Raw genomic sequence first — 26,030 nt, forward strand, 5'->3', positions numbered from 1 at the left:
GTCGCTGGCTGCAGCTATATTGTAAGAGGCAACGGGCGGGGATCACTCACCTCTTCCTTGTTCCAGCCCGAGCCTGCGCTCCACTGACATCACTTCCTGCGGCGTAGCAGGAAGTGACGTCAGTGGAGCGCAGGCTCGGGCTGGAACGAGGAAGAGGTGAGTCCTCCCCGCCCGTTGCCTCTTACAATATAGCTGCAGCCAGCGACCTCACTTCTAAAGCTGGAGGGGAGCGGAGGACGGGGGACCCAGGCGAGGGAGGGGGGGGTCCGACCCCCCTCCCCGCCGCTAGGCCCAATACCCCCTTCCTGCCCGCTATCCCCTCCAGCTCGGGCGGCCCCCCACACACACAGACGGGCGCCTGCCGCCCCTCCAGAAGTGCCGCCTGAGGCAAAAGTTTCACCCCGCCTCATGGGCGGGCCGGCCCTGCATATCCATCTAAGAGAGATCTAAAACTCAACTTGCAAAACACCAAGCTTTGTCTCTTTTCCTTCTCCCTAGATACTGCACTATCTAGAAGTAGAACTGTCCTACCACCTGCTTTGTAAGTTTATATTGCCTGGAATTTGCCTTTGACTCCAACCTCCCTTGTCTTCTTCCTATCCAGCCCTTCTCCAAGTACTGCCACTTTGGTTGCCGTCGCATCATCTGCAAAGTTCAGGCTTTCCCAGTAGTTAAGACTTATGATATTTTGCTGCATGCCATGGTTGTCTTTCCCCTCCCCACCTTTCTATTCCCGAATGCCTTTTTTTTTACTCAAGCATACTCTATTGACCTAAGCCCAACATTTTAGATGTTGTTACCTCTCATAGCTACTTTATTGCTCCCTTTCTCATGTGGAAGGTTCTTTTGAGTATTAGTTCCCAATATGCCAGTTGTCTATGTTCCTATGCGAGCACTGCTTTCTTCTTGGTAGCAAAATTGCAATCAGTTTCCACCGGAGGTTTCTGTAGTGTAGTGGTTATCACGTTTGCTTTACACACAAAAGGTCCCCAGCTCGAAACTGGGCAGAAACAGCGATGCTTTTTGTTCCATAAAGTGGTCTATTCCCCTCCTTTCTAAAGAAGATTTTTGGCCTCCAATGCTAGCTGCACCTTGACAAAACTCACATTAGTCTGCCTACTCCTCTTGATCCAGTTGTCTCCAAGCAAAAGAGCTGGAGTTAGTCCAAAGTAGCGTGTTAGCTTGATCAGGACAGATGTGGATCCTAGTTGTTGCGTGTGGTTAAAATGAGCTGCGTGTGGTTAAAATGAGCTGCACGTGGTTAAAACAAGCTTTGCTTGGGTAAAATGAGCCGCTTGTGGGTACAGCCTGAGAAGTGTAGGTGGTTTCTGTAGTGTAGTGGTTATCACGTTCGCCTAATACGCGAAAGGTCCCCAGTTCGAAACTGGGCAGAAACATGGCTTTTTCTCTGGTCTTCTTTCCTTTTCACGCAGGCTCCACTTACGCATGCATGAGTCTTTACCTGTCTGGCTTAATCATATTCATGAAAAGCTCTACTTTTCCTCTTTCGGGGCTCCAGGACAAGCAAGAAGTGTCTGGTTTCTGTAGTGTAGTGGTTATCACGTTCACCTCACATGCGAAAGGTCCCCGGTTCGAAACCGGGCAGAAACAGTGTCCACCTATAACTTTTTGCCATCCAAAGCACTCCTCCTTCCCTTGCTCCATACGCTTTCAAGCTGGCCCTCAATGTGACTGGCCAGTGTCTTTTCTTCACTCACTTTCTCAGGCAACTGCTAATAGCCTCTTTCAGACTGCCTCTCAGCCATCCCTACATGCATATCCATCTAAGAGAGATCTAAAACTCAACTTGCAAAACACCAAGCTTTGTCTCTTTTCCTTCTCCCTAGATACTGCACTATCTAGAAGTAGAACTGTCCTATCACCTGCTTTGTAAGTTTATATTGCCTGGAATTTGCCTTTGACTCCAACCTCCCTTGTCTTCTTCCTATCCAGCCCTTCTCCAAGTACTGCCACTTTGGTTGCCGTCGCATCATCTGCAAAGTTCAGGCTTTCCCAGTAGTTAAGACTTATGATATTTTGCTGCATGCCATGGTTGTCTTTCCCCTCCGCACCTTTCTATTCCCGAATGCCTTTTTTTTTACTCAAGCATACTCTATTGACCTAAGCCCAACATTTTAGATGTTGTTACCTCTCATAGCTACTTTATTGCTCCCTTTCTCATGTGGAAGGTTCTTTTGAGTATTAGTTCCCAATATGCCAGTTGTCTATGTTCCTATGCGAGCACTGCTTTCTTCTTGGTAGCAAAATTGCAATCAGTTTCCACCGGAGGTTTCTGTAGTGTAGTGGTTATCACGTTTGCTTTACACGCAAAAGGTCCCCAGCTCGAAACTGGGCAGAAACAGCGATGCTTTTTGTTCCATAAAGTGGTCTATTCCCCTCCTTTCTAAAGAAGATTTTTGGCCTCCAATGCTAGCTGCATCTTGACAAAACTCACATTAGTCTGCCTACTCCTCTTGATCCAGTTGTCTCCAAGCAAAAGAGCTGGAGTTAGTCCAAAGTAGCGTGTTAGCTTGATCAGGACAGATGTGGATCCTAGTTGTTGCGTGTGATTAAAATGAGCTGCGTGTGGTTAAAATGAGCTGCACGTGGTTAAAACAAGCTTTGCTTGGGTAAAATGAGCCGCTTGTGGGTACACCCTGAGAAGTGTAGGTGGTTTCTGTAGTGTAGTGGTTATCACGTTCGCCTAACACGCAAAAGGTCCCCAGTTTGAAACTGGGCAAAAACATGGCTTTTTCTCTGGTCTTCTTTCCTTTTCACGCAGGCTCCACTTACGCATGCATGAGTCTTTACCTGTCTGGCTTAATGATATTCATGAAAAGCTCTACTTTTCCTCTTTCGGGGCTCCAGGACAAGCAAGAAGTGTCTGGTTTCTGTAGTGTAGTGGTTATCACGTTCGCCTCACACGCGAAAGGTCCCCGGTTCGAAACCGGGCAGAAACAGTGTCTACCTTTAACTTTTTGCCATCCAAAGCACTCCTCCTTCCCTTGCTCCATACGCTTGCAAGCTGGCCATCAATGTGACTGGCCAATGTCTTTTCTTCACTCACTTTCTCAGGCAACTGCTAATAGCCTCTTTCAGACTGCCTCTTAGCCATCCCTACATGCATATCTACAGGCCCGGCCCTAGACTTTTTGCCGCCTGAGGCAAAATTCAAAAAAATCGCCGCCCCCCCCCCCAAGCCGTGTGTGTGTGGGGGGGCCGCCCGAGCTGGAGGGGATAGCGGGCAGGAAGGGGGTATTGGGCCTAGCGGCGGGGAGGGGGGTCGGATCCCCCCTCCCTCGCCTGGGTCCCCCGTCCTCCGCTCCCCTCCAGCTTTAGAAGTGAGGTCGCTGGCTGCAGCTATATTGTAAGAGGCAACGGGCGGGGATCACTCACCTCTTCCTTGTTCCAGCCCGAGCCTGCGCTCCACTGACATCACTTCCTGCGGCGTAGCAGGAAGTGACGTCAGTGGAGCGCAGGCTCGGGCTGGAACGAGGAAGAGGTGAGTCCTCCCCGCCCGTTGCCTCTTACAATATAGCTGCAGCCAGCGACCTCACTTCTAAAGCTGGAGGGGAGCGGAGGACGGGGGACCCAGGCGAGGGAGGGGGGGGTCCGACCCCCCTCCCCGCCGCTAGGCCCAATACCCCCTTCCTGCCCGCTATCCCCTCCAGCTCGGGCGGCCCCCCACACACACAGACGGGCGCCTGCCGCCCCTCCAGAAGTGCCGCCTGAGGCAAAAGTTTCACCCCGCCTCATGGGCGGGCCGGCCCTGCATATCCATCTAAGAGAGATCTAAAACTCAACTTGCAAAACACCAAGCTTTGTCTCTTTTCCTTCTCCCTAGATACTGCACTATCTAGAAGTAGAACTGTCCTACCACCTGCTTTGTAAGTTTATATTGCCTGGAATTTGCCTTTGACTCCAACCTCCCTTGTCTTCTTCCTATCCAGCCCTTCTCCAAGTACTGCCACTTTGGTTGCCGTCGCATCATCTGCAAAGTTCAGGCTTTCCCAGTAGTTAAGACTTATGATATTTTGCTGCATGCCATGGTTGTCTTTCCCCTCCCCACCTTTCTATTCCCGAATGCCTTTTTTTTTACTCAAGCATACTCTATTGACCTAAGCCCAACATTTTAGATGTTGTTACCTCTCATAGCTACTTTATTGCTCCCTTTCTCATGTGGAAGGTTCTTTTGAGTATTAGTTCCCAATATGCCAGTTGTCTATGTTCCTATGCGAGCACTGCTTTCTTCTTGGTAGCAAAATTGCAATCAATTTCCACCGGAGGTTTCTGTAGTGTAGTGGTTATCACGTTTGCTTTACACGCAAAAGGTCCCCAGCTCGAAACTGGGCAGAAACAGCGATGCTTTTTGTTCCATAAAGTGGTCTATTCCCCTCCTTTCTAAAGAAGATTTTTGGCCTCCAATGCTAGCTGCACCTTGACAAAACTCACATTAGTCTGCCTACTCCTCTTGATCCAGTTGTCTCCAAGCAAAAGAGCTGGAGTTAGTCCAAAGTAGCGTGTTAGCTTGATCAGGACAGATGTGGATCCTAGTTGTTGCGTGTGGTTAAAATGAGCTGCGTGTGGTTAAAATGAGCTGCACGTGGTTAAAACAAGCTTTGCTTGGGTAAAATGAGCCGCTTGTGGGTACACCCTGAGAAGCGTAGGTGGTTTCTGTAGTGTAGTGGTTATCACGTTCGCCTAACACGCGGAAGGTCCCCAGTTCGAAACTGGGCAGAAACATGGCTTTTTCTCTGGTCTTCTTTCCTTTTCACGCAGGCTCCACTTACGCATGCATGAGTCTTTACCTGTCTGGCTTAATCATATTCATGAAAAGCTCTAATTTTCCTCTTTTGGGGCTCCAGGACAAGCAAGAAGTGTCTGGTTTCTGTAGTGTAGTGGTTATCACGTTTGCCTCACCCGCGAAAGGTCCCCGGTTCGAAACCGGGCAGAAACAGTGTCTACCTTTAACTTTTTGCCATCCAAAGCACTCCTCCTTCCCTTGCTCCATACGCTTGAAAGCTGGCCCTCAATGTGACTGGCCGGTGTCTTTTCTTCACTCACTTTCTCAGGCAACTGCTAATAGCCTCTTTCAGACTGCCTCTCAGCCATCCCTACATGCATATCCATCTAAGAGAGATCTAAAACTCAACTTGCAAAACACCAAGCTTTGTCTCTTTTCCTTCTCCCTAGATACTGCACTATCTAGAAGTAGAACTGTCCTATCACCTGCTTTGTAAGTTTATATTGCCTGGAATTTGCCTTTGACTCCAACCTCCCTTGTCTTCTTCCTATCCAGCCCTTCTCCAAGTACTGCCACTTTGGTTGCCGTCGCATCATCTGCAAAGTTCAGGCTTTCCCAGTAGTTAAGACTTATGATATTTTGCTGCATGCCATGGTTGTCTTTCCCCTCCCCACCTTTCTATTCCCGAATGCCTTTTTTTTTACTCAAGCATACTCTATTGACCTAAGCCCAACATTCTAGATGTTGTTACCTCTCATAGCTTCTTTATTGCTCCCTTTCTCATGTGGAAGGTTCTTTTGAGTATTAGTTCCCAATATGCCAGTTGTCTATTTTCCTATGCGAGCACTGCTTTTTTCTTGGTAGCAAAATTGCAATCAGTTTCCACCGGAGGTTTCTGTAGTGCAGTGGTTATCAAATTTGCTTTACACGCAAAAGGTCCCCAGCTCGAAACTGGGCAGAAACAGCGATGCTTTTTGTTCCATAAAGTGGTCTATTCCCCTCCTTTCTAAAGAAGATTTTTGGCCTCCAATGCTAGCTGCACCTTGACAAAACTCACATTAGTCTGCCTACTCCTCTTGATCCAGTTGTCTCCAAGCAAAAGAGCTGGAGTTAGTCCAAAGTAGCGTGTTAGCTTGATCAGGACAGATGTGGATCCTAGTTGTTGCATGTGGTTAAAATGAGCTGCGTGTGGTTAAAATGAGCTGCACGTGGTTAAAACAAGCTTTGCTTTGGTAAAATGAGCCGCTTGTGGGTACACCCTGAGAAGTGTAGGTGGTTTCTGTGGTGTAGTGGTTATCACGTTCGCCTAACACGCGAAAGGTCCCCAGTTCGAAACTGGGCAGAAACATGGCTTTTTCTCTGGTCTTCTTTCCTTTTCACGCAGGCTCCACTTATGCATGCATGAGTCTTTACCTGTCTGGCTTAATCATATTCATGAAAAGCTCTACTTTTCCTCTTTCGGGGCTCCAGGACAAGCAAGCAGTGTCTGGTTTCTGTAGTGTAGTGGTTATCACGTTCACCTCACACGCGAAAGGTCCCCGGTTCGAAACTGGGCAGAAACAGTGTCTACCTTTAACTTTTTGCCATCCAAAGCACTCCTCCTTCCCTTGCTCCATACGCTTGCAAGCTGACCCTCAATGTGACTGGCCAGTGTCTTTTCTTCACTCACTTTCTCAGGTAACTGCTAATAGCCTCTTTCAGACTGCCTCTCAGCCATCCCTACATGCATATCCATCTAAGAGAGATCTAAAACTCAACTTGCAAAACACCAAGCTTTGTCTCTTTTCCTTCTCCCTAGATACTGCACTATCTAGAAGTAGAACTGTCCTATCACCTGCTTTGTAAGTTTATATTGCCTGGAATTTGCCTTTGACTCCAACCTCCCTTGTCTTCTTCCTATCCAGCCCTTCTCCAAGTACTGCCACTTTGGTTGCCGTCGCATCATCTGCAAAGTTCAGGCTTTCCCAGTAGTTAAGACTTATGATATTTTGCTGCATGCCATGGTTGTCTTTCCCCTCCCCACCTTTCTATTCCCGAATGCCTTTTTTTTTACTCAAGCATACTCTATTGACCTAAGCCCAACATTTTAGATGTTGTTACCTCTCATAGCTACTTTATTGCTCCCTTTCTCATGTGGAAGGTTCTTTTGAGTATTAGTTCCCAATATGCCAGTTGTCTATGTTCCTATGCGAGCACTGCTTTCTTCTTGGTAGCAAAATTGCAATCAGTTTCCACCGGAGGTTTCTGTAGTGTAGTGGTTATCACGTTTGCTTTACACGCAAAAGGTCCCCAGCTCGAAACTGGGCAGAAACAGCGATGCTTTTTGTTCCATAAAGTGGTCTATTCCCCTCCTTTCTAAAGAAGATTTTTGGCCTCCAATGCTAGCTGCACCTTGACAAAACTCACATTAGTCTGCCTACTCCTCTTGATCCAGTTGTCTCCAAGCAAAAGAGCTGGAGTTAGTCCAAAGTAGCGTGTTAGCTTGATCAGGACAGATGTGGATCCTAGTTGTTGCGTGTGGTTAAAATGAGCTGCGTGTGGTTAAACTGAGCTGCACGTGGTTAAAACAAGCTTTGCTTGGGTAAAATGAGCCGCTTGTGGGTACACCCTGAGAAGTGTAGGTGGTTTCTGTAGTGTAGTGGTTATCACGTTCGCCTAACACGCGAAAGGTCCCCAGTTCGAAACTGGGCAGAAACATGGCTTTTTCTCTGGTCTTCTTTCCTTTTCACGCAGGCTCCACTTACGCATGCATGAGTCTTTACCTGTCTGGCTTAATCATATTCATGAAAAGCTCTACTTTTCCTCTTTCGGGGCTCCAGGACAAGCAAGAAGTGTCTGGTTTCTGTAGTGTAGTGGTTATCACGTTCGCCTCACACACGAAAGGTCCTCGGTTCGAAACCGGGCAGAAACAGTGTCTACCTTTAACTTTTTGCCATCCAAAGCACTCCTCCTTCCCTTGCTCCATACGCTTGCAAGCTGGCCCTCAATGTGACTGGCCAGTGTCTTTTCTTCACTCACTTTCTCAGGCAAATGCTAATAGCCTCTTTCAGACTGCCTCTCAGCCATTCCTACATGCATATCCATCTAAGAGAGATCTAAAACTCAACTTGCAAAACACCAAGCTTTGTCTCTTTTCCTTCTCCCTAGATACTGCACTATCTAGAAGTAGAACTGTCCTATCACCTGCTTTGTAAGTTTATATTGCCTGGAATTTGCCTTTGACTCCAACCTCCCTTGTCTTCTTCCTATCCAGCCCTTCTCCAAGTACTGCCACTTTGGTTGCCGTCGCATCATCTGCAAAGTTCAGGCTTTCCCAGTAGTTAAGACTTATGATATTTTGCTGCATGCCATGGTTGTCTTTCCCCTCCCCACCTTTCTATTCCCGAATGCCTTTTTTTTTACTCAAGCATACTCTATTGACCTAAGCCCAACATTTTAGATGTTGTTACCTCTCATAGCTACTTTATTGCTCCCTTTCTCATGTGGAAGGTTCTTTTGAGTATTAGTTCCCAATATGCCAGTTGTCTATGTTCCTATGCGAGCACTGCTTTCTTCTTGGTAGCAAAATTGCAATCAGTTTCCACCGGAGGTTTCTGTAGTGTAGTGGTTATCCCGTTTGCTTTACACGCAAAAGGTCCCCAGCTCGAAACTGGGCAGAAACGGCGATGCTTTTTGTTCCATAAAGTGGTCTATTCCCCTCCTTTCTAAAGAAGATTTTTGGCCTCCAATGCTAGCTGCACCTTGACAAAACTCACATTAGTCTGCCTACTCCTCTTGATCCAGTTGTCTCCAAGCAAAAGAGCTGGAGTTAGTCCAAAGTAGCGTGTTAGCTTGATCAGGACAGATGTGGATCCTAGTTGTTGCGTGTGGTTAAAATGAGCTGCGTGTGGTTAAAATGAGCTGCACGTGGTTAAAACAAGCTTTGCTTGGGTAAAATGAGCCGCTTGTGGGTACAGCCTGAGAAGTGTAGGTGGTTTCTGTAGTGTAGTGGTTATCACGTTCGCCTAATACGCGAAAGGTCCCCAGTTCGAAACTGGGCAGAAACATGGCTTTTTCTCTGGTCTTCTTTCCTTTTCACGCAGGCTCCACTTACGCATGCATGAGTCTTTACCTGTCTGGCTTAATCATATTCATGAAAAGCTCTACTTTTCCTCTTTCGGGGCTCCAGGACAAGCAAGAAGTGTCTGGTTTCTGTAGTGTAGTGGTTATCACGTTCACCTCACATGCGAAAGGTCCCCGGTTCGAAACCGGGCAGAAACAGTGTCCACCTATAACTTTTTGCCATCCAAAGCACTCCTCCTTCCCTTGCTCCATACGCTTGCAAGCTGGCCCTCAATGTGACTGGCCAGTGTCTTTTCTTCACTCACTTTCTCAGGCAACTGCTAATAGCCTCTTTCAGACTGCCTCTCAGCCATCCCTACATGCATATTCATCTAAGAGAGATCTAAAACTCAACTTGCAAAACACCAAGCTTTGTCTCTTTTCCTTCTCCCTAGATACTGCACTATCTAGAAGTAGAACTGTCCTATCACCTGCTTTGTAAGTTTATATTGCCTGGAATTTGCCTTTGACTCCAACCTCCCTTGTCTTCTTCCTATCCAGCCCTTCTCCAAGTACTGCCACTTTGGTTGCCGTCGCATCATCTGCAAAGTTCAGGCTTTCCCAGTAGTTAAGACTTATGATATTTTGCTGCATGCCATGGTTGTCTTTCCCCTCCGCACCTTTCTATTCCCGAATGCCTTTTTTTTTACTCAAGCATACTCTATTGACCTAAGCCCAACATTTTAGATGTTGTTACCTCTCATAGCTACTTTATTGCTCCCTTTCTCATGTGGAAGGTTCTTTTGAGTATTAGTTCCCAATATGCCAGTTGTCTATGTTCCTATGCGAGCACTGCTTTCTTCTTGGTAGCAAAATTGCAATCAGTTTCCACCGGAGGTTTCTGTAGTGTAGTGGTTATCACGTTTGCTTTACACGCAAAAGGTCCCCAGCTCGAAACTGGGCAGAAACAGCGATGCTTTTTGTTCCATAAAGTGGTCTATTCCCCTCCTTTCTAAAGAAGATTTTTGGCCTCCAATGCTAGCTGCATCTTGACAAAACTCACATTAGTCTGCCTACTCCTCTTGATCCAGTTGTCTCCAAGCAAAAGAGCTGGAGTTAGTCCAAAGTAGCGTGTTAGCTTGATCAGGACAGATGTGGATCCTAGTTGTTGCGTGTGATTAAAATGAGCTGCGTGTGGTTAAAATGAGCTGCACGTGGTTAAAACAAGCTTTGCTTGGGTAAAATGAGCCGCTTGTGGGTACACCCTGAGAAGTGTAGGTGGTTTCTGTAGTGTAGTGGTTATCACGTTCGCCTAACACGCAAAAGGTCCCCAGTTCGAAACTGGGCAAAAACATGGCTTTTTCTCTGGTCTTCTTTCCTTTTCACGCAGGCTCCACTTACGCATGCATGAGTCTTTACCTGTCTGGCTTAATGATATTCATGAAAAGCTCTACTTTTCCTCTTTCGGGGCTCCAGGACAAGCAAGAAGTGTCTGGTTTCTGTAGTGTAGTGGTTATCACGTTCGCCTCACACGCGAAAGGTCCCCGGTTCGAAACCGGGCAGAAACAGTGTCTACCTTTAACTTTTTGCCATCCAAAGCACTCCTCCTTCCCTTGCTCCATACGCTTGCAAGCTGGCCATCAATGTGACTGGCCAATGTCTTTTCTTCACTCACTTTCTCAGGCAACTGCTAATAGCCTCTTTCAGACTGCCTCTTAGCCATCCCTACATGCATATCTACAGGCCCGGCCCTAGACTTTTTGCCGCCTGAGGCAAAATTCAAAAAAATCGCCGCCCCCCCCCCAAGCCGTGTGTGTGTGGGGGGGCCGCCCGAGCTGGAGGGGATAGCGGGCAGGAAGGGGGTATTGGGCCTAGCGGCGGGGAGGGGGGTCGGATCCCCCCTCCCTCGCCTGGGTCCCCCGTCCTCCGCTCCCCTCCAGCTTTAGAAGTGAGGTCGCTGGCTGCAGCTATATTGTAAGAGGCAACGGGCGGGGATCACTCACCTCTTCCTTGTTCCAGCCCGAGCCTGCGCTCCACTGACATCACTTCCTGCGGCGTAGCAGGAAGTGACGTCAGTGGAGCGCAGGCTCGGGCTGGAACGAGGAAGAGGTGAGTCCTCCCCGCCCGTTGCCTCTTACAATATAGCTGCAGCCAGCGACCTCACTTCTAAAGCTGGAGGGGAGCGGAGGACGGGGGACCCAGGCGAGGGAGGGGGGGGTCCGACCCCCCTCCCCGCCGCTAGGCCCAATACCCCCTTCCTGCCCGCTATCCCCTCCAGCTCGGGCGGCCCCCCACACACACAGACGGGCGCCTGCCGCCCCTCCAGAAGTGCCGCCTGAGGCAAAAGTTTCACCCCGCCTCATGGGCGGGCCGGCCCTGCATATCCATCTAAGAGAGATCTAAAACTCAACTTGCAAAACACCAAGCTTTGTCTCTTTTCCTTCTCCCTAGATACTGCACTATCTAGAAGTAGAACTGTCCTACCACCTGCTTTGTAAGTTTATATTGCCTGGAATTTGCCTTTGACTCCAACCTCCCTTGTCTTCTTCCTATCCAGCCCTTCTCCAAGTACTGCCACTTTGGTTGCCGTCGCTTCATCTGCAAAGTTCAGGCTTTCCCAGTAGTTAAGACTTATGATATTTTGCTGCATGCCATGGTTGTCTTTCCCCTCCCCACCTTTCTATTCCCGAATGCCTTTTTTTTTACTCAAGCATACTCTATTGACCTAAGCCCAACATTTTAGATGTTGTTACCTCTCATAGCTACTTTATTGCTCCCTTTCTCATGTGGAAGGTTCTTTTGAGTATTAGTTCCCAATATGCCAGTTGTCTATGTTCCTATGCGAGCACTGCTTTCTTCTTGGTAGCAAAATTGCAATCAGTTTCCACCGGAGGTTTCTGTAGTGTAGTGGTTATCACGTTTGCTTTACACGCAAAAGGTCCCCAGCTCGAAACTGGGCAGAAACAGCGATGCTTTTTGTTCCATAAAGTGGTCTATTCCCCTCCTTTCTAAAGAAGATTTTTGGCCTCCAATGCTAGCTGCACCTTGACAAAACTCACATTAGTCTGCCTACTCCTCTTGATCCAGTTGTCTCCAAGCAAAAGAGCTGGAGTTAGTCCAAAGTAGCGTGTTAGCTTGATCAGGACAGATGTGGATCCTAGTTGTTGCGTGTGGTTAAAATGAGCTGCGTGTGGTTAAAATGAGCTGCACGTAGTTAAAACAAGCTTTGCTTGGGTAAAATGAGCCGCTTGTGGGTACACCCTGAGAAGCGTAGGTGGTTTCTGTAGTGTAGTGGTTATCACGTTCGCCTAACACGCGGAAGGTCCCCAGTTCGAAACTGGGCAGAAACATGGCTTTTTCTCTGGTCTTCTTTCCTTTTCACGCAGGCTCCACTTACGCATGCATGAGTCTTTACCTGTCTGGCTTAATCATATTCATGAAAAGCTCTAATTTTCCTCTTTTGGGGCTCCAGGACAAGCAAGAAGTGTCTGGTTTCTGTAGTGTAGTGGTTATCACATTTGCCTCACCCGCGAAAGGTCCCCGGTTCGAAACCGGGCAGAAACAGTGTCTACCTTTAACTTTTTGCCATCCAAAGCACTCCTCCTTCCCTTGCTCCATACGCTTGAAAGCTGGCCCTCAATGTGACTGGCCGGTGTCTTTTCTTCACTCACTTTCTCAGGCAACTGCTAATAGCCTCTTTCAGACTGCCTCTCAGCCATCCCTACATGCATATCCATCTAAGAGAGATCTAAAACTCAACTTGCAAAACACCAAGCTTTGTCTCTTTTCCTTCTCCCTAGATACTGCACTATCTAGAAGTAGAACTGTCCTATCACCTGCTTTGTAAGTTTATATTGCCTGGAATTTGCCTTTGACTCCAACCTCCCTTGTCTTCTTCCTATCCAGCCCTTCTCCAAGTACTGCCACTTTGGTTGCCGTCGCATCATCTGCAAAGTTCAGGCTTTCCCAGTAGTTAAGACTTATGATATTTTGCTGCATGCCATGGTTGTCTTTCCCCTCCCCACCTTTCTATTCCCGAATGCCTTTTTTTTTTACTCAAGCATACTCTATTGACCTAAGCCCAACATTCTAGATGTTGTTACCTCTCATAGCTTCTTTATTGCTCCCTTTCTCATGTGGAAGGTTCTTTTGAGTATTAGTTCCCAATATGCCAGTTGTCTATTTTCCTATGCGAGCACTGCTTTTTTCTTGGTAGCAAAATTGCAATCAGTTTCCACCGGAGGTTTCTGTAGTGCAGTGGTTATCAAATTTGCTTTACACGCAAAAGGTCCCCAGCTCGAAACTGGGCAGAAACAGCGATGCTTTTTGTTCCATAAAGTGGTCTATTCCCCTCCTTTCTAAAGAAGATTTTTGGCCTCCAATGCTAGCTGCACCTTGACAAAACTCACATTAGTCTGCCTACTCCTCTTGATCCAGTTGTCTCCAAGCAAAAGAGCTGGAGTTAGTCCAAAGTAGCGTGTTAGCTTGATCAGGTGTTAAGCTTGGGGGTGTAATCTCCACAGTCAGCATACAACACATAAGCTGACGTGAAGGAGGTACACACACCAGCACAAGGGATCAGGATATCCCCAGTTTAGTGGAGGAGAGGACTGACTCCAATAGGAGATTGTGGTGCACAGAGCCGGTGCAGATCTGAACAGCCACAAACACTTTCGTAATAACGTCTCAGCGCAAGGTAGCGCTGAGCGCATAAACCAGGACTGAGGAGATCAGGACAGGTAGACAGAATGAACGCTTGCTAGCTAGCGATTACTTAGCGACAGCAAGCGTCCAAAACCAGACAGACTGGAATGAGGCAGCCAATGCGTTGCGGCGATGGCGTGCCTCACAAAGACAGGACAGGAGAGACAGGAAATAGCAGGATCGAGATAGATGAACGTATCACAGATAAATATACAATAAGTATGTTTTCCTAGCGTATTACAATTACAGCTATCAATGAAACTATTCGTAACGTCTGACTAACATATGTATATATTGGCAATGAACCGATATATGACATAAGCAGGAACTCTGACTAAGACTGAAGTAATACAGGGAACAGGACTCAGAAGGATTCGCTATCTCTTCGCAGAGATGAACGCAATCCACAAACAGGACCAGGAACAGGATAACTAGCTCAGCACGGGTGTTCACGATACGCGCAAACTACCAAAACGTGCTGGAAAACTGACTAGCTGAACACAGGAAATAAACAGTTCGTGTACGTATATATCAGCGACACTGATATATTAACGTAACACGAATACAAGGAAAATAACAAAATGCGCAAGTATGCGTATATATTGGCGATGAACCAATATATGACACAAGACAAGCAAGTAGCAACTTCTAGAACAAGAGCAGAACTAGGAGGACTCGCTGACCCCTTCGCAGGAGTCAGCGCAGTCCACACGGACCAGGAACGAGGTGGGGCACGAGCAGAGTAACAGATAGAGTCTGAAACTATGATAGCCCATGAGGCATTGCAGGAAGCAGTTCTTTATACTGAGGTCATCCAATGGGAGCAGACCTGCAGATTCCCACACAAGTGAATGGTAATTAATCACAGGCTGATAGCAGGAAAAGGCAGACAATGATATGCAGCCTGCAGGAAAGGGACCGCCCCTCCACTGCAGCAGACAATGTTTGTTTACACAAAAGCATATTAAACTGTCATAAACTTCAGAGCGACTGCAGATGGAATCAGCAACTAGCTTAAGTGCAAACCAAACTATGCAAGCAAATGCATGTAATGACATTAGAACTGCTTGGTTTGCAATACCAGTGCAGTCAGCAGTAAACGCTACAGAAGCGATCATAACATCAGGACAGATGTGGATCCTAGTTGTTGCGTGTGGTTAAAATGAGCTGCGTGTGATTAAAATGAGCTGCACGTGGTTAAAACAAGCTTTGCTTTGGTAAAATGAGCCGCTTGTGGGTACACCCTGAGAAGTGTAGGTGGTTTCTGTGGTGTAGTGGTTATCACGTTCGCCTAACACGCGAAAGGTCCCCAGTTCGAAACTGGGCAGAAACATGGCTTTTTCTCTGGTCTTCTTTCCTTTTCACGCAGGCTCCACTTATGCATGCATGAGTCTTTACCTGTCTGGCTTAATCATATTCATGAAAAGCTCTACTTTTCCTCTTTTGGGGCTCCAGGACAAGCAAGAAGTGTCTGGTTTCTGTAGTGTAGTGGTTATCACGTTCGCCTCACACGCGAAAGGTCCCCGGTTCGAAACCGGGCAGAAACAGTGTCTACCTTTAACTTTTTGCCATCCAAAGCACTCCTCCTTCCCTTGCTCCATACGCTTGCAAGCTGGCCCTCAATGTGACTGGCCAGTGTCTTTTCTTCACTCACTTTCTCAGGCAACTGCTAATAGCCTCTTTCAGACTGCCTCTCAGCCATCCCTACATGCATATCCATCTAAGAGAGATCTAAAACTCAACTTGCAAAACACCAAGCTTTGTCTCTTTTTCTTCTTCCTAGATACTGCACTATCTAGAAGTAGAACTGTCCTACCACCTGCTTTGTAAGTTTATATTGCCTGGAATTTGCCTTTGACTCCAACCTCCCTTGTCTTCTTCCTATCCAGCCCTTCTCCAAGTACTGCCACTTTGGTTGCCGTCGCATCATCTGCAAAGTTCAGGCTTTCCTAGTAGTTAAGACTTATGATATTTTGCTGCATGCCATGGTTGTCTTTCCCCTCCCCACCTTTCTATTCCCGAATGCCTTTTTTTTTACTCAAGCATACTCTATTGACCTAAGCCCAACATTTTAGATGTTGTTACCTCTCATAGCTACTTTATTGCTCCCTTTCTCATGTGGAAGGTTCTTTTGAGTATTAGTTCCCAATATGCCAGTTGTCTATGTTCCTATGCGAGCACTGCTTTCTTCTTGGTAGCAAAATTGCAATCAGTTTCCACCGGAGGTTTCTGTAGTGTAGTGGTTATCACGTTTCCTTTACACGCAAAAGGTCCCCAGCTTGAAACTGGGCAGAAACAGCGATGCTTTTTGTTCCATAAAGTGGTCTATTCCCCTCCTTTCTAAAGAAGATTTTTGGCCTCCAATGCTAGCTGCACCTTGACAAAACTCACATTAGTCTGCCTACTCCTCTTGATCCAGTTGTCTCCAAGCAAAAGAGCTGGAGTTAGTCCAAAGTAGCGTGTTAGCTTGATCAGGACAGATGTGGATCCTAGTTGTTGCGTGTGGTTAAAATGAGCTGCGTGTGGTTAAAATGAGCTGCACGTGGTTAAAACAAGCTTTGCTTGGGTAAAATGAGCCGCTTGTGGGTACACCCTGAGAAGTGTAGGTGGTTTCTGTAGTGTAGTGGTTATCACGTTCGCCTAACACGCGAAAGGTCCCCAGTTCGAAACTGGGCAGAAACATGGCTTTTTCTCTGGTCTTCTTTCCTTTTCACGCAGGCTCCACTTACGCATGCATGAGTCTTTACCTGTCTGGCTTAATCATATTCACGAAAAGCTCTACTTTTCCTCTTTCAGGGCTCCAGGACAAGCAAGAAGTGTCTGGTTTCTGTAGTGTAGTGGTTATCATGTTCGCCTCACACGCGAAAGGTCCCCTGTTCGAAACCGGGCAGAAACAGTGTCTACCTTTAACTTTTTGCCATCCAAAGCACTCCTCCATCCCTTGCTCCATACGCTTGCAAGCTGGCCCTCAATGTGACTGGCCAGTGTCTTTTCTTCACTCACTTTCTCAGGCAACTGCTAATAGCCTCTTTAAGACTGCCTCTCAGCCATCCCTACATGCATATCCATCTAAGAGAGATCTAAAACTCAACTTGCAAAACACCAAGCTTTGTCTCTTTTCCTTCTCCCTAGATACTGCACTATCTAGAAGTAGAACTGTCCTACCACCTGCTTTGTAAGTTTATATTGCCTGGAATTTGCCTTTGACTCCAACCTCCCTTGTCTTCTTCCTATCCAGCCCTTCTCCAAGTACTGCCACTTTGGTTGCCGTCGCATCATCTGCAAAGTTCAGGCTTTCCCAGTAGTTAAGACTTATGATATTTTGCTGCATGCCATGGTTGTCTTTCCCCTCCCCACCTTTCTATTCCCGAATGCCTTTTTTTTTACTCAAGCATACTCTATTGACCTAAGCCCAACATTTTAGATGTTGTTACCTCTCATAGCTACTTTATTGCTCCCTTTCTCATGTGGAAGGTTCTTTTGAGTATTAGTTCCCAATATGCCAGTTGTCTATGTTCCTATGCGAGCACTGCTTTCTTCTTGGTAGCAAAATTGCAATCAGTTTCCACCGGAGGTTTCTGTAGTGTAGTGGTTATCACGTTTGCTTTACACGCAAAAGGTCCCCAGCTTGAAACTGGGCAGAAACAGCGATGCTTTTTGTTCCATAAAGTGGTCTATTCCCCTCCTTTCTAAAGAAGATTTTTGGCCTCCAATGCTAGCTGCACCTTGACAAAACTCACATTAGTCTGCCTACTCCTCTTGATCCAGTTGTCTCCAAGCAAAAGAGCTGGAGTTAGTCCAAAGTAGCGTGTTAGCTTGATCAGGACAGATGTGGATCCTAGTTGTTGCGTGTGGTTAAAATGAGCTGCGTGTGGTTAAAATGAGCTGCACGTGGTTAAAACAAGCTTTGCTTGGGTAAAATGAGCCACTTGTGGGTACACCCTGAGAAGTGTAGGTGGTTTCTGTAGTGTAGTGGTTATCACGTTCGCCTAACACGCGAAAGGTCCCCAGTTCGAAACTGGGCAGAAACATGGCTTTTTCTCTGGTCTTCTTTCCTTTTCACGCAGGCTCCACTTACGCATGCATGAGTCTTTACCTGTCTGGCTTAATCATATTCATGAAAAGCTCTACTTTTCCTCTTTCGGGGCTCCAGGACAAGCAAGAAGTGTCTGGTTTCTGTAGTGTAGTGGTTATCATGTTTGCCTCACATGCGAAAGGTCCCCGGTTCAAAACCGGGCAGAAACAGTGACTACCTTTAACTTTTTGCCATCCAAAGCACTCCTCCTTCCCTTGCTCCATACGCTTGCAAGCTGGCCCTCAATGTGACTGGCCAGTGTCTTTTCTTCACTCACTTTCTCAGGCAACTGCTAATAGCCTCTTTCAGACTGCCTCTCAGCCATCCCTACATGCATATCCATCTAAGAGAGATCTAAAACTCAACTTGCAAAACACCAAGCTTTGTCTCTTTTCCTTCTCCCTAGATACTGCACTATCTAGAAGTAGAACTGTCCTATCACCTGCTTTGTAAGCTTGTATTGCCTGGAATTTGCCTTTGACTCCAACCTCCCTTGTCTTCTTCCTATCCAGCCCTTCTCCAAGTACTGCCACTTTGGTTGCCGTCGCATCATCTGCAAAGTTCAGGCTTTCCCAGTAGTTAAGACTTATGATATTTTGCTGCATGCCATGGTTGTCTTTCCCCTCCCCACCTTTCTATTCCCGAATGCCTTTTTTTTTTACTCAAGCATACTCTATTGACCTAAGCCCAACATTTTAGATGTTGTTACCTCTCATAGCTACTTTATTGCTCCCTTTCTCATGTGGAAGGTTCTTTTGAGTATTAGTTCCCAATATGCCAGTTGTCTATGTTCCTATGCGAGCACTGCTTTCTTCTTGGTAGCAAAATTGCAATTAGTTTCCACCGGAGGTTTCTGTAGTGTAGTGGTTATCACGTTTGCTTTACACGCAAAAGGTCCCCAGCTCGAAACTGGGCAGAAACAGCGATGCTTTTTGTTCCATAAAGTGGTCTATTCCCCTCCTTTCTAAAGAAGATTTTTGGCCTCCAATGCTAGCTGCACCTTGACAAAACTCACATTAGTCTGCCTACTCCTCTTGATCCAGTTGTCTCCAAGCAAAAGAGCTGGAGTTAGTCCAAAGTAGCGTGTTAGCTTGATCAGGACAGATGTGGATCCTAGTTGTTGCGTGTGGTTAAAATGAGCTGCGTGTGGTTAAAATGAGCTGCACGTGGTTAAAACAAGCTTTGCTTGGGTAAAATGAGCCACTTGTGGGTACATCCTGAGAAGTGTAGGTGGTTTCTGTAGTGTAGTGGTTATCACGTTCGCCTAACACGCGAAAGGTCCCCAGTTCGAAACTGGGCAGAAACATGGCTTTTTCTCTGGTCTTCTTTCCTTTTCACGCAGGCTCCACTTACGCATGCATGAGTCTTTACCTGTCTGGCTTAATCATATTCATGAAAAGCTCTACTTTTCCTCTTTCGGGGCTCCAGGACAAGCAAGAAGTGTCTGGTTTCTGTAGTGTAGTGGTTATCATGTTTGCCTCACACGCGAAAGGTCCCCGGTTCGAAACCGGGCAGAAACAGTGTCTACCTTTAACTTTTTGCCATCCAAAGCACTCCTCCTTCCCTTGCTCCATACGCTTGCAAGCTGGCCCTCAATGTGACTGGCCAGTGTCTTTTCTTCACTCACTTTCTCAGGCAACTGCTAATAGCCTCTTTCAGACTGCCTCTCAGCCATCCCTACATGCATATCCATCTAAGAGAGATCTAAAACTCAACTTGCAAAACACCAAGCTTTGTCTCTTTTCCTTCTCCCTAGATACTGCACTATCTAGAAGTAGAACTGTCCTATCACCTGCTTTGTAAGTTTATATTGCCTGGAATTTGCCTTTGACTCCAACCTCCCTTGTCTTCTTCCTATCCAGCCCTTCTCCAAGTACTGCCACTTTGGTTGCCGTCGCATCATCTGCAAAGTTCAGGCTTTCCCAGTAGTTAAGACTTATGATATTTTGCTGCATGCCATGGTTGTCTTTCCCCTCCCCACCTTTCTATTCCCGAATGCCTTTTTTTTTACTCAAGCATACTCTATTGACCTAAGCCCAACATTTTAGATGTTGTTACCTCTCATAGCTACTTTATTGCTCCCTTTCTCATGTGGAAGGTTCTTTTGAGTATTAGTTCCCAATATGCCAGTTGTCTATGTTCCTATGCGAGCACTGCTTTCTTCTTGGTAGCAAAATTGCAATCAGTTACCACCGGAGGTTTCTGTAGTGTAGTGGTTATCAAATTTGCTTTACACGCAAAAGGTCCCCAGCTCGAAACTGGGCAGAAACAGCGATGCTTTTTGTTCCATAAAGTGGTCTATTCCCCTCCTTTCTAAAGAAGATTTTTGGCCTCCAATGCTAGCTGCACCTTGACAAAACTCACATTAGTCTGCCTACTCCTCTTGATCCAGTTGTCTCCAAGCAAAAGAGCTGGAGTTAGTCCAAAGTAGCGTGTTAGCTTGATCAGGACAGATGTGGATCCTAGTTGTTGCGTGTGGTTAAAATGAGCTGCGTGTGGTTAAAATGAGCTGCACGTGGTTAAAACAAGCTTTGCTTGGGTAAAATGAGCCACTTGTGGGTACACCCTGAGAAGTGTAGGTGGTTTCTGTAGTGTAGTGGTTATCACGTTCGCCTAACACGCGAAAGGTCCCCAGTTCGAAACTGGGCAGAAACATGGTTTTTTCTCTGGTCTTCTTTCCTTTTCACGCAGGCTCCACTTACGCATGCATGAGTCTTTACCTGTCTGGCTTAATCATATTCATGAAAAGCTCTACTTTTCCTCTTTCGGGGCTCCAGGACAAGCAAGAAGTATCTGGTTTCTGTAGTGTAGTGGTTATCATGTTTGCCTCACACGCGAAAGGTCCCCGGTTCAACACCGGGCAGAAACAGTGTCTACCTTTAACTTTTTGCCATCCAAAGCACTCCTCCTTCCCTTGCTCCATACGCTTGCAAGCTGGCCCTCAATGTGACTGGCCAGTGTCTTTTCTTCACTCACTTTCTCAGGCAACTGCTAATAGCCTCTTTCAGACTGCCTCTCAGCCATCCCTACATGCATATCCATCTAAGAGAGATCTAAAACTCAACTTGCAAAACACCAAGCTTTGTCTCTTTTCCTTCTCCCTAGATACTGCACTATCTAGAAGTAGAACTGTCCTATCACCTGCTTTGTAAGTTTATATTGCCTGGAATTTGCCTTTGACTCCAACCTCCCTTGTCTTCTTCCTATCCAGCCCTTCTCCAAGTACTGCCACTTTGGTTGCCGTCGCATCATCTGCAAAGTTCAGGCTTTCCCAGTAGTTAAGACTTATGATATTTTGCTGCATGCCATTTTTGTCTTTCCCCTCCCCACCTTTCTATTCCCGAATGCCTTTTTTTTTACTCAAGCATACTCTATTGACCTAAGCCCAACATTTTAGAAGTTGTTACCTCTCATAGCTACTTTATTGCTCCCTTTCTCATGTGGAAGGTTCTTTTGAGTATTAGTTCCCAATATGCCAGTTGTCTATGTTCCTATGCGAGCACTGCTTTCTTCTTGGTAGCAAAATTGCAATCAGTTACCACCGGAGGTTTCTGTAGTGTAGTGGTTATCACGTTTGCTTTACACGCAAATGGTCCCCAGCTCGAAACTGGGCAGAAACAGCGATGCTTTTTGTTCCATAAAGTGGTCTATTCCCCTCCTTTCTAAAGAAGATTTTTGGCCTCCAATGCTAGCTGCACCTTGACAAAACTCACATTAGTCTGCCTACTCCTCTTGATCCAGTTGTCTCCAAGCAAAAGAGCTGGAGTTAGTCCAAAGTAGCGTGTTAGCTTGATCAGGACAGATGTGGATCCTAGTTGTTGCGTGTGGTTAAAATGAGCTGCGTGTGGTTAAAATGAGCTGCACGTGGTTAAAACAAGCTTTGCTTGGGTAAAATGAGCCACTTGTGGGTACACCCTGAGAAGTGTAGGTGGTTTCTGTAGTGTAGTGGTTATCACGTTCGCCTAACACGCGAAAGGTCCCCAGTTTGAAACTGGGCAGAAACATGGCTTTTTCTCTGGTCTTCTTTCCTTTTCACGCAGGCTCCACTTACGCATGCATGAGTCTTTACCTGTCTGGCTTAATCATATTCATGAAAAGCTCTACTTTTCCTCTTTCGGGGCTCCAGGACAAGCAAGAAGTGTCTGGTTTCTGTAGTGTAGTGGTTATCATGTTTGCCTCACACGCGAAAGGTCCCCGGTTCGAAACCGGGCAGAAACAGTGTCTACCTTTAACTTTTTGCCATCCAAAGCACTCCTCCTTCCCTTGCTCCATACGCTTGCAAGCTGGCCCTCAATGTGACTGGCCAGTGTCTTTTCTTCACTCACTTTCTCAGGCAACTGCTAATAGCCTCTTTCAGACTGCCTCTCAGCCATCCCTACATGCATATCCATCTAAGAGAGATCTAAAACTCAACTTGCAAAACACCAAGCTTTGTCTCTTTTCCTTCTCCCTAGATACTGCACTATCTAGAAGTAGAACTGTCCTATCACCTGCTTTGTAAGTTTATATTGCCTGGAATTTGCCTTTGACTCCAACCTCCCTTGTCTTCTTCCTATCCAGCCCTTCTCCAAGTACTGCCACTTTGGTTGCCGTCGCATCATCTGCAAAGTTCAGGCTTTCCCAGTAGTTAAGACTTATGATATTTTGCTGCATGCCATGGTTGTCTTTCCCCTCCCCACCTTTCTATTCCCGAATGCCTTTTTTTTTACTCAAGCATACTCTATTGACCTAAGCCCAACATTTTAGATGTTGTTACCTCTCATAGCTACTTTATTGCTCCCTTTCTCATGTGGAAGGTTCTTTTGAGTATTAGTTCCCAATATGCCAGTTGTCTATGTTCCTATGCGAGCACTGCTTTCTTCTTGGTAGCAAAATTGCAATCAGTTACCACCGGAGGTTTCTGTAGTGTAGTGGTTATCAAATTTGCTTTACACGCAAAAGGTCCCCAGCTCGAAACTGGGCAGAAACAGCGATGCTTTTTGTTCCATAAAGTGGTCTATTCCCCTCCTTTCTAAAGAAGATTTTTGGCCTCCAATGCTAGCTGCACCTTGACAAAACTCACATTAGTCTGCCTACTCCTCTTGATCCAGTTGTCTCCAAGCAAAAGAGCTGGAGTTAGTCCAAAGTAGCGTGTTAGCTTGATCAGGACAGATGTGGATCCTAGTTGTTGCGTGTGGTTAAAATGAGCTGCGTGTGGTTAAAATGAGCTGCACGTGGTTAAAACAAGCTTTGCTTGGGTAAAATGAGCCACTTGTGGGTACACCCTGAGAAGTGTAGGTGGTTTCTGTAGTGTAGTGGTTATCACGTTCGCCTAACACGCGAAAGGTCCCCAGTTCGAAACTGGGCAGAAACATGGTTTTTTCTCTGGTCTTCTTTCCTTTTCACGCAGGCTCCACTTACGCATGCATGAGTCTTTACCTGTCTGGCTTAATCATATTCATGAAAAGCTCTACTTTTCCTCTTTCGGGGCTCCAGGACAAGCAAGAAGTATCTGGTTTCTGTAGTGTAGTGGTTATCATGTTTGCCTCACACGCGAAAGGTCCCCGGTTCAACACCGGGCAGAAACAGTGTCTACCTTTAACTTTTTGCCATCCAAAGCACTCCTCCTTCCCTTGCTCCATACGCTTGCAAGCTGGCCCTCAATGTGACTGGCCAGTGTCTTTTCTTCACTCACTTTCTCAGGCAACTGCTAATAGCCTCTTTCAGACTGCCTCTCAGCCATCCCTACATGCATATCCATCTAAGAGAGATCTAAAACTCAACTTGCAAAACACCAAGCTTTGTCTCTTTTCCTTCTCCCTAGATACTGCACTATCTAGAAGTAGAACTGTCCTATCACCTGCTTTGTAAGTTTATATTGCCTGGAATTTGCCTTTGACTCCAACCTCCCTTGTCTTCTTCCTATCCAGCCCTTCTCCAAGTACTGCCACTTTGGTTGCCGTCGCATCATCTGCAAAGTTCAGGCTTTCCCAGTAGTTAAGACTTATGATATTTTGCTGCATGCCATTTTTGTCTTTCCCCTCCCCACCTTTCTATTCCCGAATGCCTTTTTTTTTACTCAAGCATACTCTATTGACCTAAGCCCAACATTTTAGAAGTTGTTACCTCTCATAGCTACTTTATTGCTCCCTTTCTCATGTGGAAGGTTCTTTTGAGTATTAGTTCCCAATATGCCAGTTGTCTATGTTCCTATGCGAGCACTGCTTTCTTCTTGGTAGCAAAATTGCAATCAGTTACCACCGGAGGTTTCTGTAGTGTAGTGGTTATCACGTTTGCTTTACACGCAAATGGTCCCCAGCTCGAAACTGGGCAGAAACAGCGATGCTTTTTGTTCCATAAAGTGGTCTATTCCCCTCCTTTCTAAAGAAGATTTTTGGCCTCCAATGCTAGCTGCACCTTGACAAAACTCACATTAGTCTGCCTACTCCTCTTGATCCAGTTGTCTCCAAGCAAAAGAGCTGGAGTTAGTCCAAAGTAGCGTGTTAGCTTGATCAGGACAGATGTGGATCCTAGTTGTTGCGTGTGGTTAAAATGAGCTGCGTGTGGTTAAAATGAGCTGCACGTGGTTAAAACAAGCTTTGCTTGGGTAAAATGAGCCACTTGTGGGTACACCCTGAGAAGTGTAGGTGGTTTCTGTAGTGTAGTGGTTATCACGTTCGCCTAACACGCGAAAGGTCCCCAGTTTGAAACTGGGCAGAAACATGGCTTTTTCTCTGGTCTTCTTTCCTTTTCACGCAGGCTCCACTTACGCATGCATGAGTCTTTACCTGTCTGGCTTAATCATATTCATGAAAAGCTCTACTTTTCCTCTTTCGGGGCTCCAGGACAAGCAAGAAGTGTCTGGTTTCTGTAGTGTAGTGGTTATCATGTTTGCCTCACACGCGAAAGGTCCCCGGTTCGAAACCGGGCAGAAACAGTGTCTACCTTTAACTTTTTGCCATCCAAAGCACTCCTCCTTCCCTTGCTCCATACGCTTGCAAGCTGGCCCTCAATGTGACTGGCCAGTGTCTTTTCTTCACTCACTTTCTCAGGCAACTGCTAATAGCCTCTTTCAGACTGCCTCTCAGCCATCCCTACATGCATATCCATCTAAGAGAGATCTAAAACTCAACTTGCAAAACACCAAGCTTTGTCTCTTTTCCTTCTCCCTAGATACTGCACTATCTAGAAGTAGAACTGTCCTATCACCTGCTTTGTAAGTTTATATTGCCTGGAATTTGCCTTTGACTCCAACCTCCCTTGTCTTCTTCCTATCCAGCCCTTCTCCAAGTACTGCCACTTTGGTTGCCGTCGCATCATCTGCAAAGTTCAGGCTTTCCCAGTAGTTAAGACTTATGATATTTTGCTGCATGCCATGGTTGTCTTTCCCCTCCCCACCTTTCTATTCCCGAATGCCTTTTTTTTTACTCAAGCATACTCTATTGACCTAAGCCCAACATTTTAGATGTTGTTACCTCTCATAGCTACTTTATTGCTCCCTTTCTCATGTGGAAGGTTCTTTTGAGTATTAGTTCCCAATATGCCAGTTGTCTATGTTCCTATGCGAGCACTGCTTTCTTCTTGGTAGCAAAATTGCAATCAGTTACCACCGGAGGTTTCTGTAGTGTAGTGGTTATCAAATTTGCTTTACACGCAAAAGGTCCCCAGCTCGAAACTGGGCAGAAACAGCGATGCTTTTTGTTCCATAAAGTGGTCTATTCCCCTCCTTTCTAAAGAAGATTTTTGGCCTCCAATGCTAGCTGCACCTTGACAAAACTCACATTAGTCTGCCTACTCCTCTTGATCCAGTTGTCTCCAAGCAAAAGAGCTGGAGTTAGTCCAAAGTAGCGTGTTAGCTTGATCAGGACAGATGTGGATCCTAGTTGTTGCGTGTGGTTAAAATGAGCTGCGTGTGGTTAAAATGAGCTGCACGTGGTTAAAACAAGCTTTGCTTGGGTAAAATGAGCCACTTGTGGGTACACCCTGAGAAGTGTAGGTGGTTTCTGTAGTGTAGTGGTTATCACGTTCGCCTAACACGCGAAAGGTCCCCAGTTCGAAACTGGGCAGAAACATGGTTTTTTCTCTGGTCTTCTTTCCTTTTCACGCAGGCTCCACTTACGCATGCATGAGTCTTTACCTGTCTGGCTTAATCATATTCATGAAAAGCTCTACTTTTCCTCTTTCGGGGCTCCAGGACAAGCAAGAAGTATCTGGTTTCTGTAGTGTAGTGGTTATCATGTTTGCCTCACACGCGAAAGGTCCCCGGTTCAACACCGGGCAGAAACAGTGTCTATCTTTAAAGTTTTGCCATCCAAAGCACTCCTCCTTCCCTTGCTCCATACGCTTGCAAGCTGGCCCTCAATGTGACTGGCCAGTGTCTTTTCTTCACTCACTTTCTCAGGCAACTGCTAATAGCCTCTTTCAGACTGCCTCTCAGCCATCCCTACATGCATATCCATCTAAGAGAGATCTAAAACTCAACTTGCA

The 26,030-nt window shown here is 46.4% G+C and overlaps 45 non-coding genes across 45 annotated transcripts; all 45 read left to right on the forward strand.

Annotated features, from left to right (window-relative positions):
- The first annotated feature begins 940 nt into the window (after positions 1-940).
- Positions 941-1,013, forward strand: TRNAV-UAC (transfer RNA valine (anticodon UAC)). Its single transcript has one exon. It is a non-coding gene; the product is annotated as a tRNA-Val (tRNA).
- A 311-nt stretch (positions 1,014-1,324) lies between these two features.
- TRNAI-AAU (transfer RNA isoleucine (anticodon AAU)) lies at positions 1,325-1,397 on the forward strand. Its single transcript has one exon. It is a non-coding gene; the product is annotated as a tRNA-Ile (tRNA).
- A 141-nt stretch (positions 1,398-1,538) lies between these two features.
- TRNAV-CAC (transfer RNA valine (anticodon CAC)) lies at positions 1,539-1,611 on the forward strand. The gene has a single exon. It is a non-coding gene; the product is annotated as a tRNA-Val (tRNA).
- Positions 1,612-2,289: 678 nt separating this feature from the next.
- TRNAV-UAC (transfer RNA valine (anticodon UAC)) lies at positions 2,290-2,362 on the forward strand. Its single transcript has one exon. It is a non-coding gene; the product is annotated as a tRNA-Val (tRNA).
- A 311-nt stretch (positions 2,363-2,673) lies between these two features.
- TRNAV-AAC (transfer RNA valine (anticodon AAC)) lies at positions 2,674-2,746 on the forward strand. The gene has a single exon. It is a non-coding gene; the product is annotated as a tRNA-Val (tRNA).
- Positions 2,747-2,887: 141 nt separating this feature from the next.
- TRNAV-CAC (transfer RNA valine (anticodon CAC)) lies at positions 2,888-2,960 on the forward strand. The gene has a single exon. It is a non-coding gene; the product is annotated as a tRNA-Val (tRNA).
- A 1,326-nt stretch (positions 2,961-4,286) lies between these two features.
- TRNAV-UAC (transfer RNA valine (anticodon UAC)) lies at positions 4,287-4,359 on the forward strand. Its single transcript has one exon. It is a non-coding gene; the product is annotated as a tRNA-Val (tRNA).
- Positions 4,360-4,670: 311 nt separating this feature from the next.
- Positions 4,671-4,743, forward strand: TRNAV-AAC (transfer RNA valine (anticodon AAC)). The gene has a single exon. It is a non-coding gene; the product is annotated as a tRNA-Val (tRNA).
- Positions 4,744-4,884: 141 nt separating this feature from the next.
- TRNAV-CAC (transfer RNA valine (anticodon CAC)) lies at positions 4,885-4,957 on the forward strand. The gene has a single exon. It is a non-coding gene; the product is annotated as a tRNA-Val (tRNA).
- A 1,062-nt stretch (positions 4,958-6,019) lies between these two features.
- TRNAV-AAC (transfer RNA valine (anticodon AAC)) lies at positions 6,020-6,092 on the forward strand. The gene has a single exon. It is a non-coding gene; the product is annotated as a tRNA-Val (tRNA).
- Positions 6,093-6,233: 141 nt separating this feature from the next.
- Positions 6,234-6,306, forward strand: TRNAV-CAC (transfer RNA valine (anticodon CAC)). Its single transcript has one exon. It is a non-coding gene; the product is annotated as a tRNA-Val (tRNA).
- Positions 6,307-6,984: 678 nt separating this feature from the next.
- On the forward strand, positions 6,985-7,057 carry TRNAV-UAC (transfer RNA valine (anticodon UAC)). Its single transcript has one exon. It is a non-coding gene; the product is annotated as a tRNA-Val (tRNA).
- Positions 7,058-7,368: 311 nt separating this feature from the next.
- Positions 7,369-7,441, forward strand: TRNAV-AAC (transfer RNA valine (anticodon AAC)). Its single transcript has one exon. It is a non-coding gene; the product is annotated as a tRNA-Val (tRNA).
- Positions 7,442-7,582: 141 nt separating this feature from the next.
- Positions 7,583-7,655, forward strand: TRNAV-CAC (transfer RNA valine (anticodon CAC)). Its single transcript has one exon. It is a non-coding gene; the product is annotated as a tRNA-Val (tRNA).
- A 678-nt stretch (positions 7,656-8,333) lies between these two features.
- TRNAV-UAC (transfer RNA valine (anticodon UAC)) lies at positions 8,334-8,406 on the forward strand. Its single transcript has one exon. It is a non-coding gene; the product is annotated as a tRNA-Val (tRNA).
- A 311-nt stretch (positions 8,407-8,717) lies between these two features.
- Positions 8,718-8,790, forward strand: TRNAI-AAU (transfer RNA isoleucine (anticodon AAU)). The gene has a single exon. It is a non-coding gene; the product is annotated as a tRNA-Ile (tRNA).
- A 141-nt stretch (positions 8,791-8,931) lies between these two features.
- Positions 8,932-9,004, forward strand: TRNAV-CAC (transfer RNA valine (anticodon CAC)). Its single transcript has one exon. It is a non-coding gene; the product is annotated as a tRNA-Val (tRNA).
- A 678-nt stretch (positions 9,005-9,682) lies between these two features.
- On the forward strand, positions 9,683-9,755 carry TRNAV-UAC (transfer RNA valine (anticodon UAC)). The gene has a single exon. It is a non-coding gene; the product is annotated as a tRNA-Val (tRNA).
- Positions 9,756-10,066: 311 nt separating this feature from the next.
- Positions 10,067-10,139, forward strand: TRNAV-AAC (transfer RNA valine (anticodon AAC)). The gene has a single exon. It is a non-coding gene; the product is annotated as a tRNA-Val (tRNA).
- A 141-nt stretch (positions 10,140-10,280) lies between these two features.
- On the forward strand, positions 10,281-10,353 carry TRNAV-CAC (transfer RNA valine (anticodon CAC)). Its single transcript has one exon. It is a non-coding gene; the product is annotated as a tRNA-Val (tRNA).
- A 1,325-nt stretch (positions 10,354-11,678) lies between these two features.
- On the forward strand, positions 11,679-11,751 carry TRNAV-UAC (transfer RNA valine (anticodon UAC)). The gene has a single exon. It is a non-coding gene; the product is annotated as a tRNA-Val (tRNA).
- A 311-nt stretch (positions 11,752-12,062) lies between these two features.
- Positions 12,063-12,135, forward strand: TRNAV-AAC (transfer RNA valine (anticodon AAC)). Its single transcript has one exon. It is a non-coding gene; the product is annotated as a tRNA-Val (tRNA).
- A 141-nt stretch (positions 12,136-12,276) lies between these two features.
- TRNAV-CAC (transfer RNA valine (anticodon CAC)) lies at positions 12,277-12,349 on the forward strand. The gene has a single exon. It is a non-coding gene; the product is annotated as a tRNA-Val (tRNA).
- A 2,400-nt stretch (positions 12,350-14,749) lies between these two features.
- On the forward strand, positions 14,750-14,822 carry TRNAV-AAC (transfer RNA valine (anticodon AAC)). Its single transcript has one exon. It is a non-coding gene; the product is annotated as a tRNA-Val (tRNA).
- A 141-nt stretch (positions 14,823-14,963) lies between these two features.
- On the forward strand, positions 14,964-15,036 carry TRNAV-CAC (transfer RNA valine (anticodon CAC)). The gene has a single exon. It is a non-coding gene; the product is annotated as a tRNA-Val (tRNA).
- Positions 15,037-16,098: 1,062 nt separating this feature from the next.
- On the forward strand, positions 16,099-16,171 carry TRNAV-AAC (transfer RNA valine (anticodon AAC)). The gene has a single exon. It is a non-coding gene; the product is annotated as a tRNA-Val (tRNA).
- Positions 16,172-16,312: 141 nt separating this feature from the next.
- Positions 16,313-16,385, forward strand: TRNAV-CAC (transfer RNA valine (anticodon CAC)). The gene has a single exon. It is a non-coding gene; the product is annotated as a tRNA-Val (tRNA).
- Positions 16,386-17,063: 678 nt separating this feature from the next.
- Positions 17,064-17,136, forward strand: TRNAV-UAC (transfer RNA valine (anticodon UAC)). Its single transcript has one exon. It is a non-coding gene; the product is annotated as a tRNA-Val (tRNA).
- A 311-nt stretch (positions 17,137-17,447) lies between these two features.
- TRNAV-AAC (transfer RNA valine (anticodon AAC)) lies at positions 17,448-17,520 on the forward strand. Its single transcript has one exon. It is a non-coding gene; the product is annotated as a tRNA-Val (tRNA).
- Positions 17,521-17,661: 141 nt separating this feature from the next.
- Positions 17,662-17,734, forward strand: TRNAV-CAC (transfer RNA valine (anticodon CAC)). The gene has a single exon. It is a non-coding gene; the product is annotated as a tRNA-Val (tRNA).
- A 679-nt stretch (positions 17,735-18,413) lies between these two features.
- TRNAV-UAC (transfer RNA valine (anticodon UAC)) lies at positions 18,414-18,486 on the forward strand. Its single transcript has one exon. It is a non-coding gene; the product is annotated as a tRNA-Val (tRNA).
- Positions 18,487-18,797: 311 nt separating this feature from the next.
- Positions 18,798-18,870, forward strand: TRNAV-AAC (transfer RNA valine (anticodon AAC)). The gene has a single exon. It is a non-coding gene; the product is annotated as a tRNA-Val (tRNA).
- A 141-nt stretch (positions 18,871-19,011) lies between these two features.
- TRNAV-CAC (transfer RNA valine (anticodon CAC)) lies at positions 19,012-19,084 on the forward strand. The gene has a single exon. It is a non-coding gene; the product is annotated as a tRNA-Val (tRNA).
- Positions 19,085-20,146: 1,062 nt separating this feature from the next.
- Positions 20,147-20,219, forward strand: TRNAV-AAC (transfer RNA valine (anticodon AAC)). Its single transcript has one exon. It is a non-coding gene; the product is annotated as a tRNA-Val (tRNA).
- Positions 20,220-20,360: 141 nt separating this feature from the next.
- Positions 20,361-20,433, forward strand: TRNAV-CAC (transfer RNA valine (anticodon CAC)). The gene has a single exon. It is a non-coding gene; the product is annotated as a tRNA-Val (tRNA).
- A 678-nt stretch (positions 20,434-21,111) lies between these two features.
- TRNAV-UAC (transfer RNA valine (anticodon UAC)) lies at positions 21,112-21,184 on the forward strand. The gene has a single exon. It is a non-coding gene; the product is annotated as a tRNA-Val (tRNA).
- A 311-nt stretch (positions 21,185-21,495) lies between these two features.
- TRNAV-AAC (transfer RNA valine (anticodon AAC)) lies at positions 21,496-21,568 on the forward strand. The gene has a single exon. It is a non-coding gene; the product is annotated as a tRNA-Val (tRNA).
- A 141-nt stretch (positions 21,569-21,709) lies between these two features.
- On the forward strand, positions 21,710-21,782 carry TRNAV-CAC (transfer RNA valine (anticodon CAC)). The gene has a single exon. It is a non-coding gene; the product is annotated as a tRNA-Val (tRNA).
- A 1,062-nt stretch (positions 21,783-22,844) lies between these two features.
- TRNAV-AAC (transfer RNA valine (anticodon AAC)) lies at positions 22,845-22,917 on the forward strand. The gene has a single exon. It is a non-coding gene; the product is annotated as a tRNA-Val (tRNA).
- A 141-nt stretch (positions 22,918-23,058) lies between these two features.
- TRNAV-CAC (transfer RNA valine (anticodon CAC)) lies at positions 23,059-23,131 on the forward strand. The gene has a single exon. It is a non-coding gene; the product is annotated as a tRNA-Val (tRNA).
- Positions 23,132-23,809: 678 nt separating this feature from the next.
- Positions 23,810-23,882, forward strand: TRNAV-UAC (transfer RNA valine (anticodon UAC)). The gene has a single exon. It is a non-coding gene; the product is annotated as a tRNA-Val (tRNA).
- A 311-nt stretch (positions 23,883-24,193) lies between these two features.
- TRNAV-AAC (transfer RNA valine (anticodon AAC)) lies at positions 24,194-24,266 on the forward strand. The gene has a single exon. It is a non-coding gene; the product is annotated as a tRNA-Val (tRNA).
- A 141-nt stretch (positions 24,267-24,407) lies between these two features.
- TRNAV-CAC (transfer RNA valine (anticodon CAC)) lies at positions 24,408-24,480 on the forward strand. The gene has a single exon. It is a non-coding gene; the product is annotated as a tRNA-Val (tRNA).
- A 1,062-nt stretch (positions 24,481-25,542) lies between these two features.
- On the forward strand, positions 25,543-25,615 carry TRNAV-AAC (transfer RNA valine (anticodon AAC)). The gene has a single exon. It is a non-coding gene; the product is annotated as a tRNA-Val (tRNA).
- A 141-nt stretch (positions 25,616-25,756) lies between these two features.
- TRNAV-CAC (transfer RNA valine (anticodon CAC)) lies at positions 25,757-25,829 on the forward strand. Its single transcript has one exon. It is a non-coding gene; the product is annotated as a tRNA-Val (tRNA).
- The last annotated feature ends 201 nt before the right edge of the window (positions 25,830-26,030 follow it).

This window comes from Hyperolius riggenbachi, chromosome 4 (genome assembly GCF_040937935.1).
Source record: "Hyperolius riggenbachi isolate aHypRig1 chromosome 4, aHypRig1.pri, whole genome shotgun sequence".
Classification (NCBI taxonomy): domain Eukaryota; kingdom Metazoa; phylum Chordata; class Amphibia; order Anura; family Hyperoliidae; genus Hyperolius; species Hyperolius riggenbachi.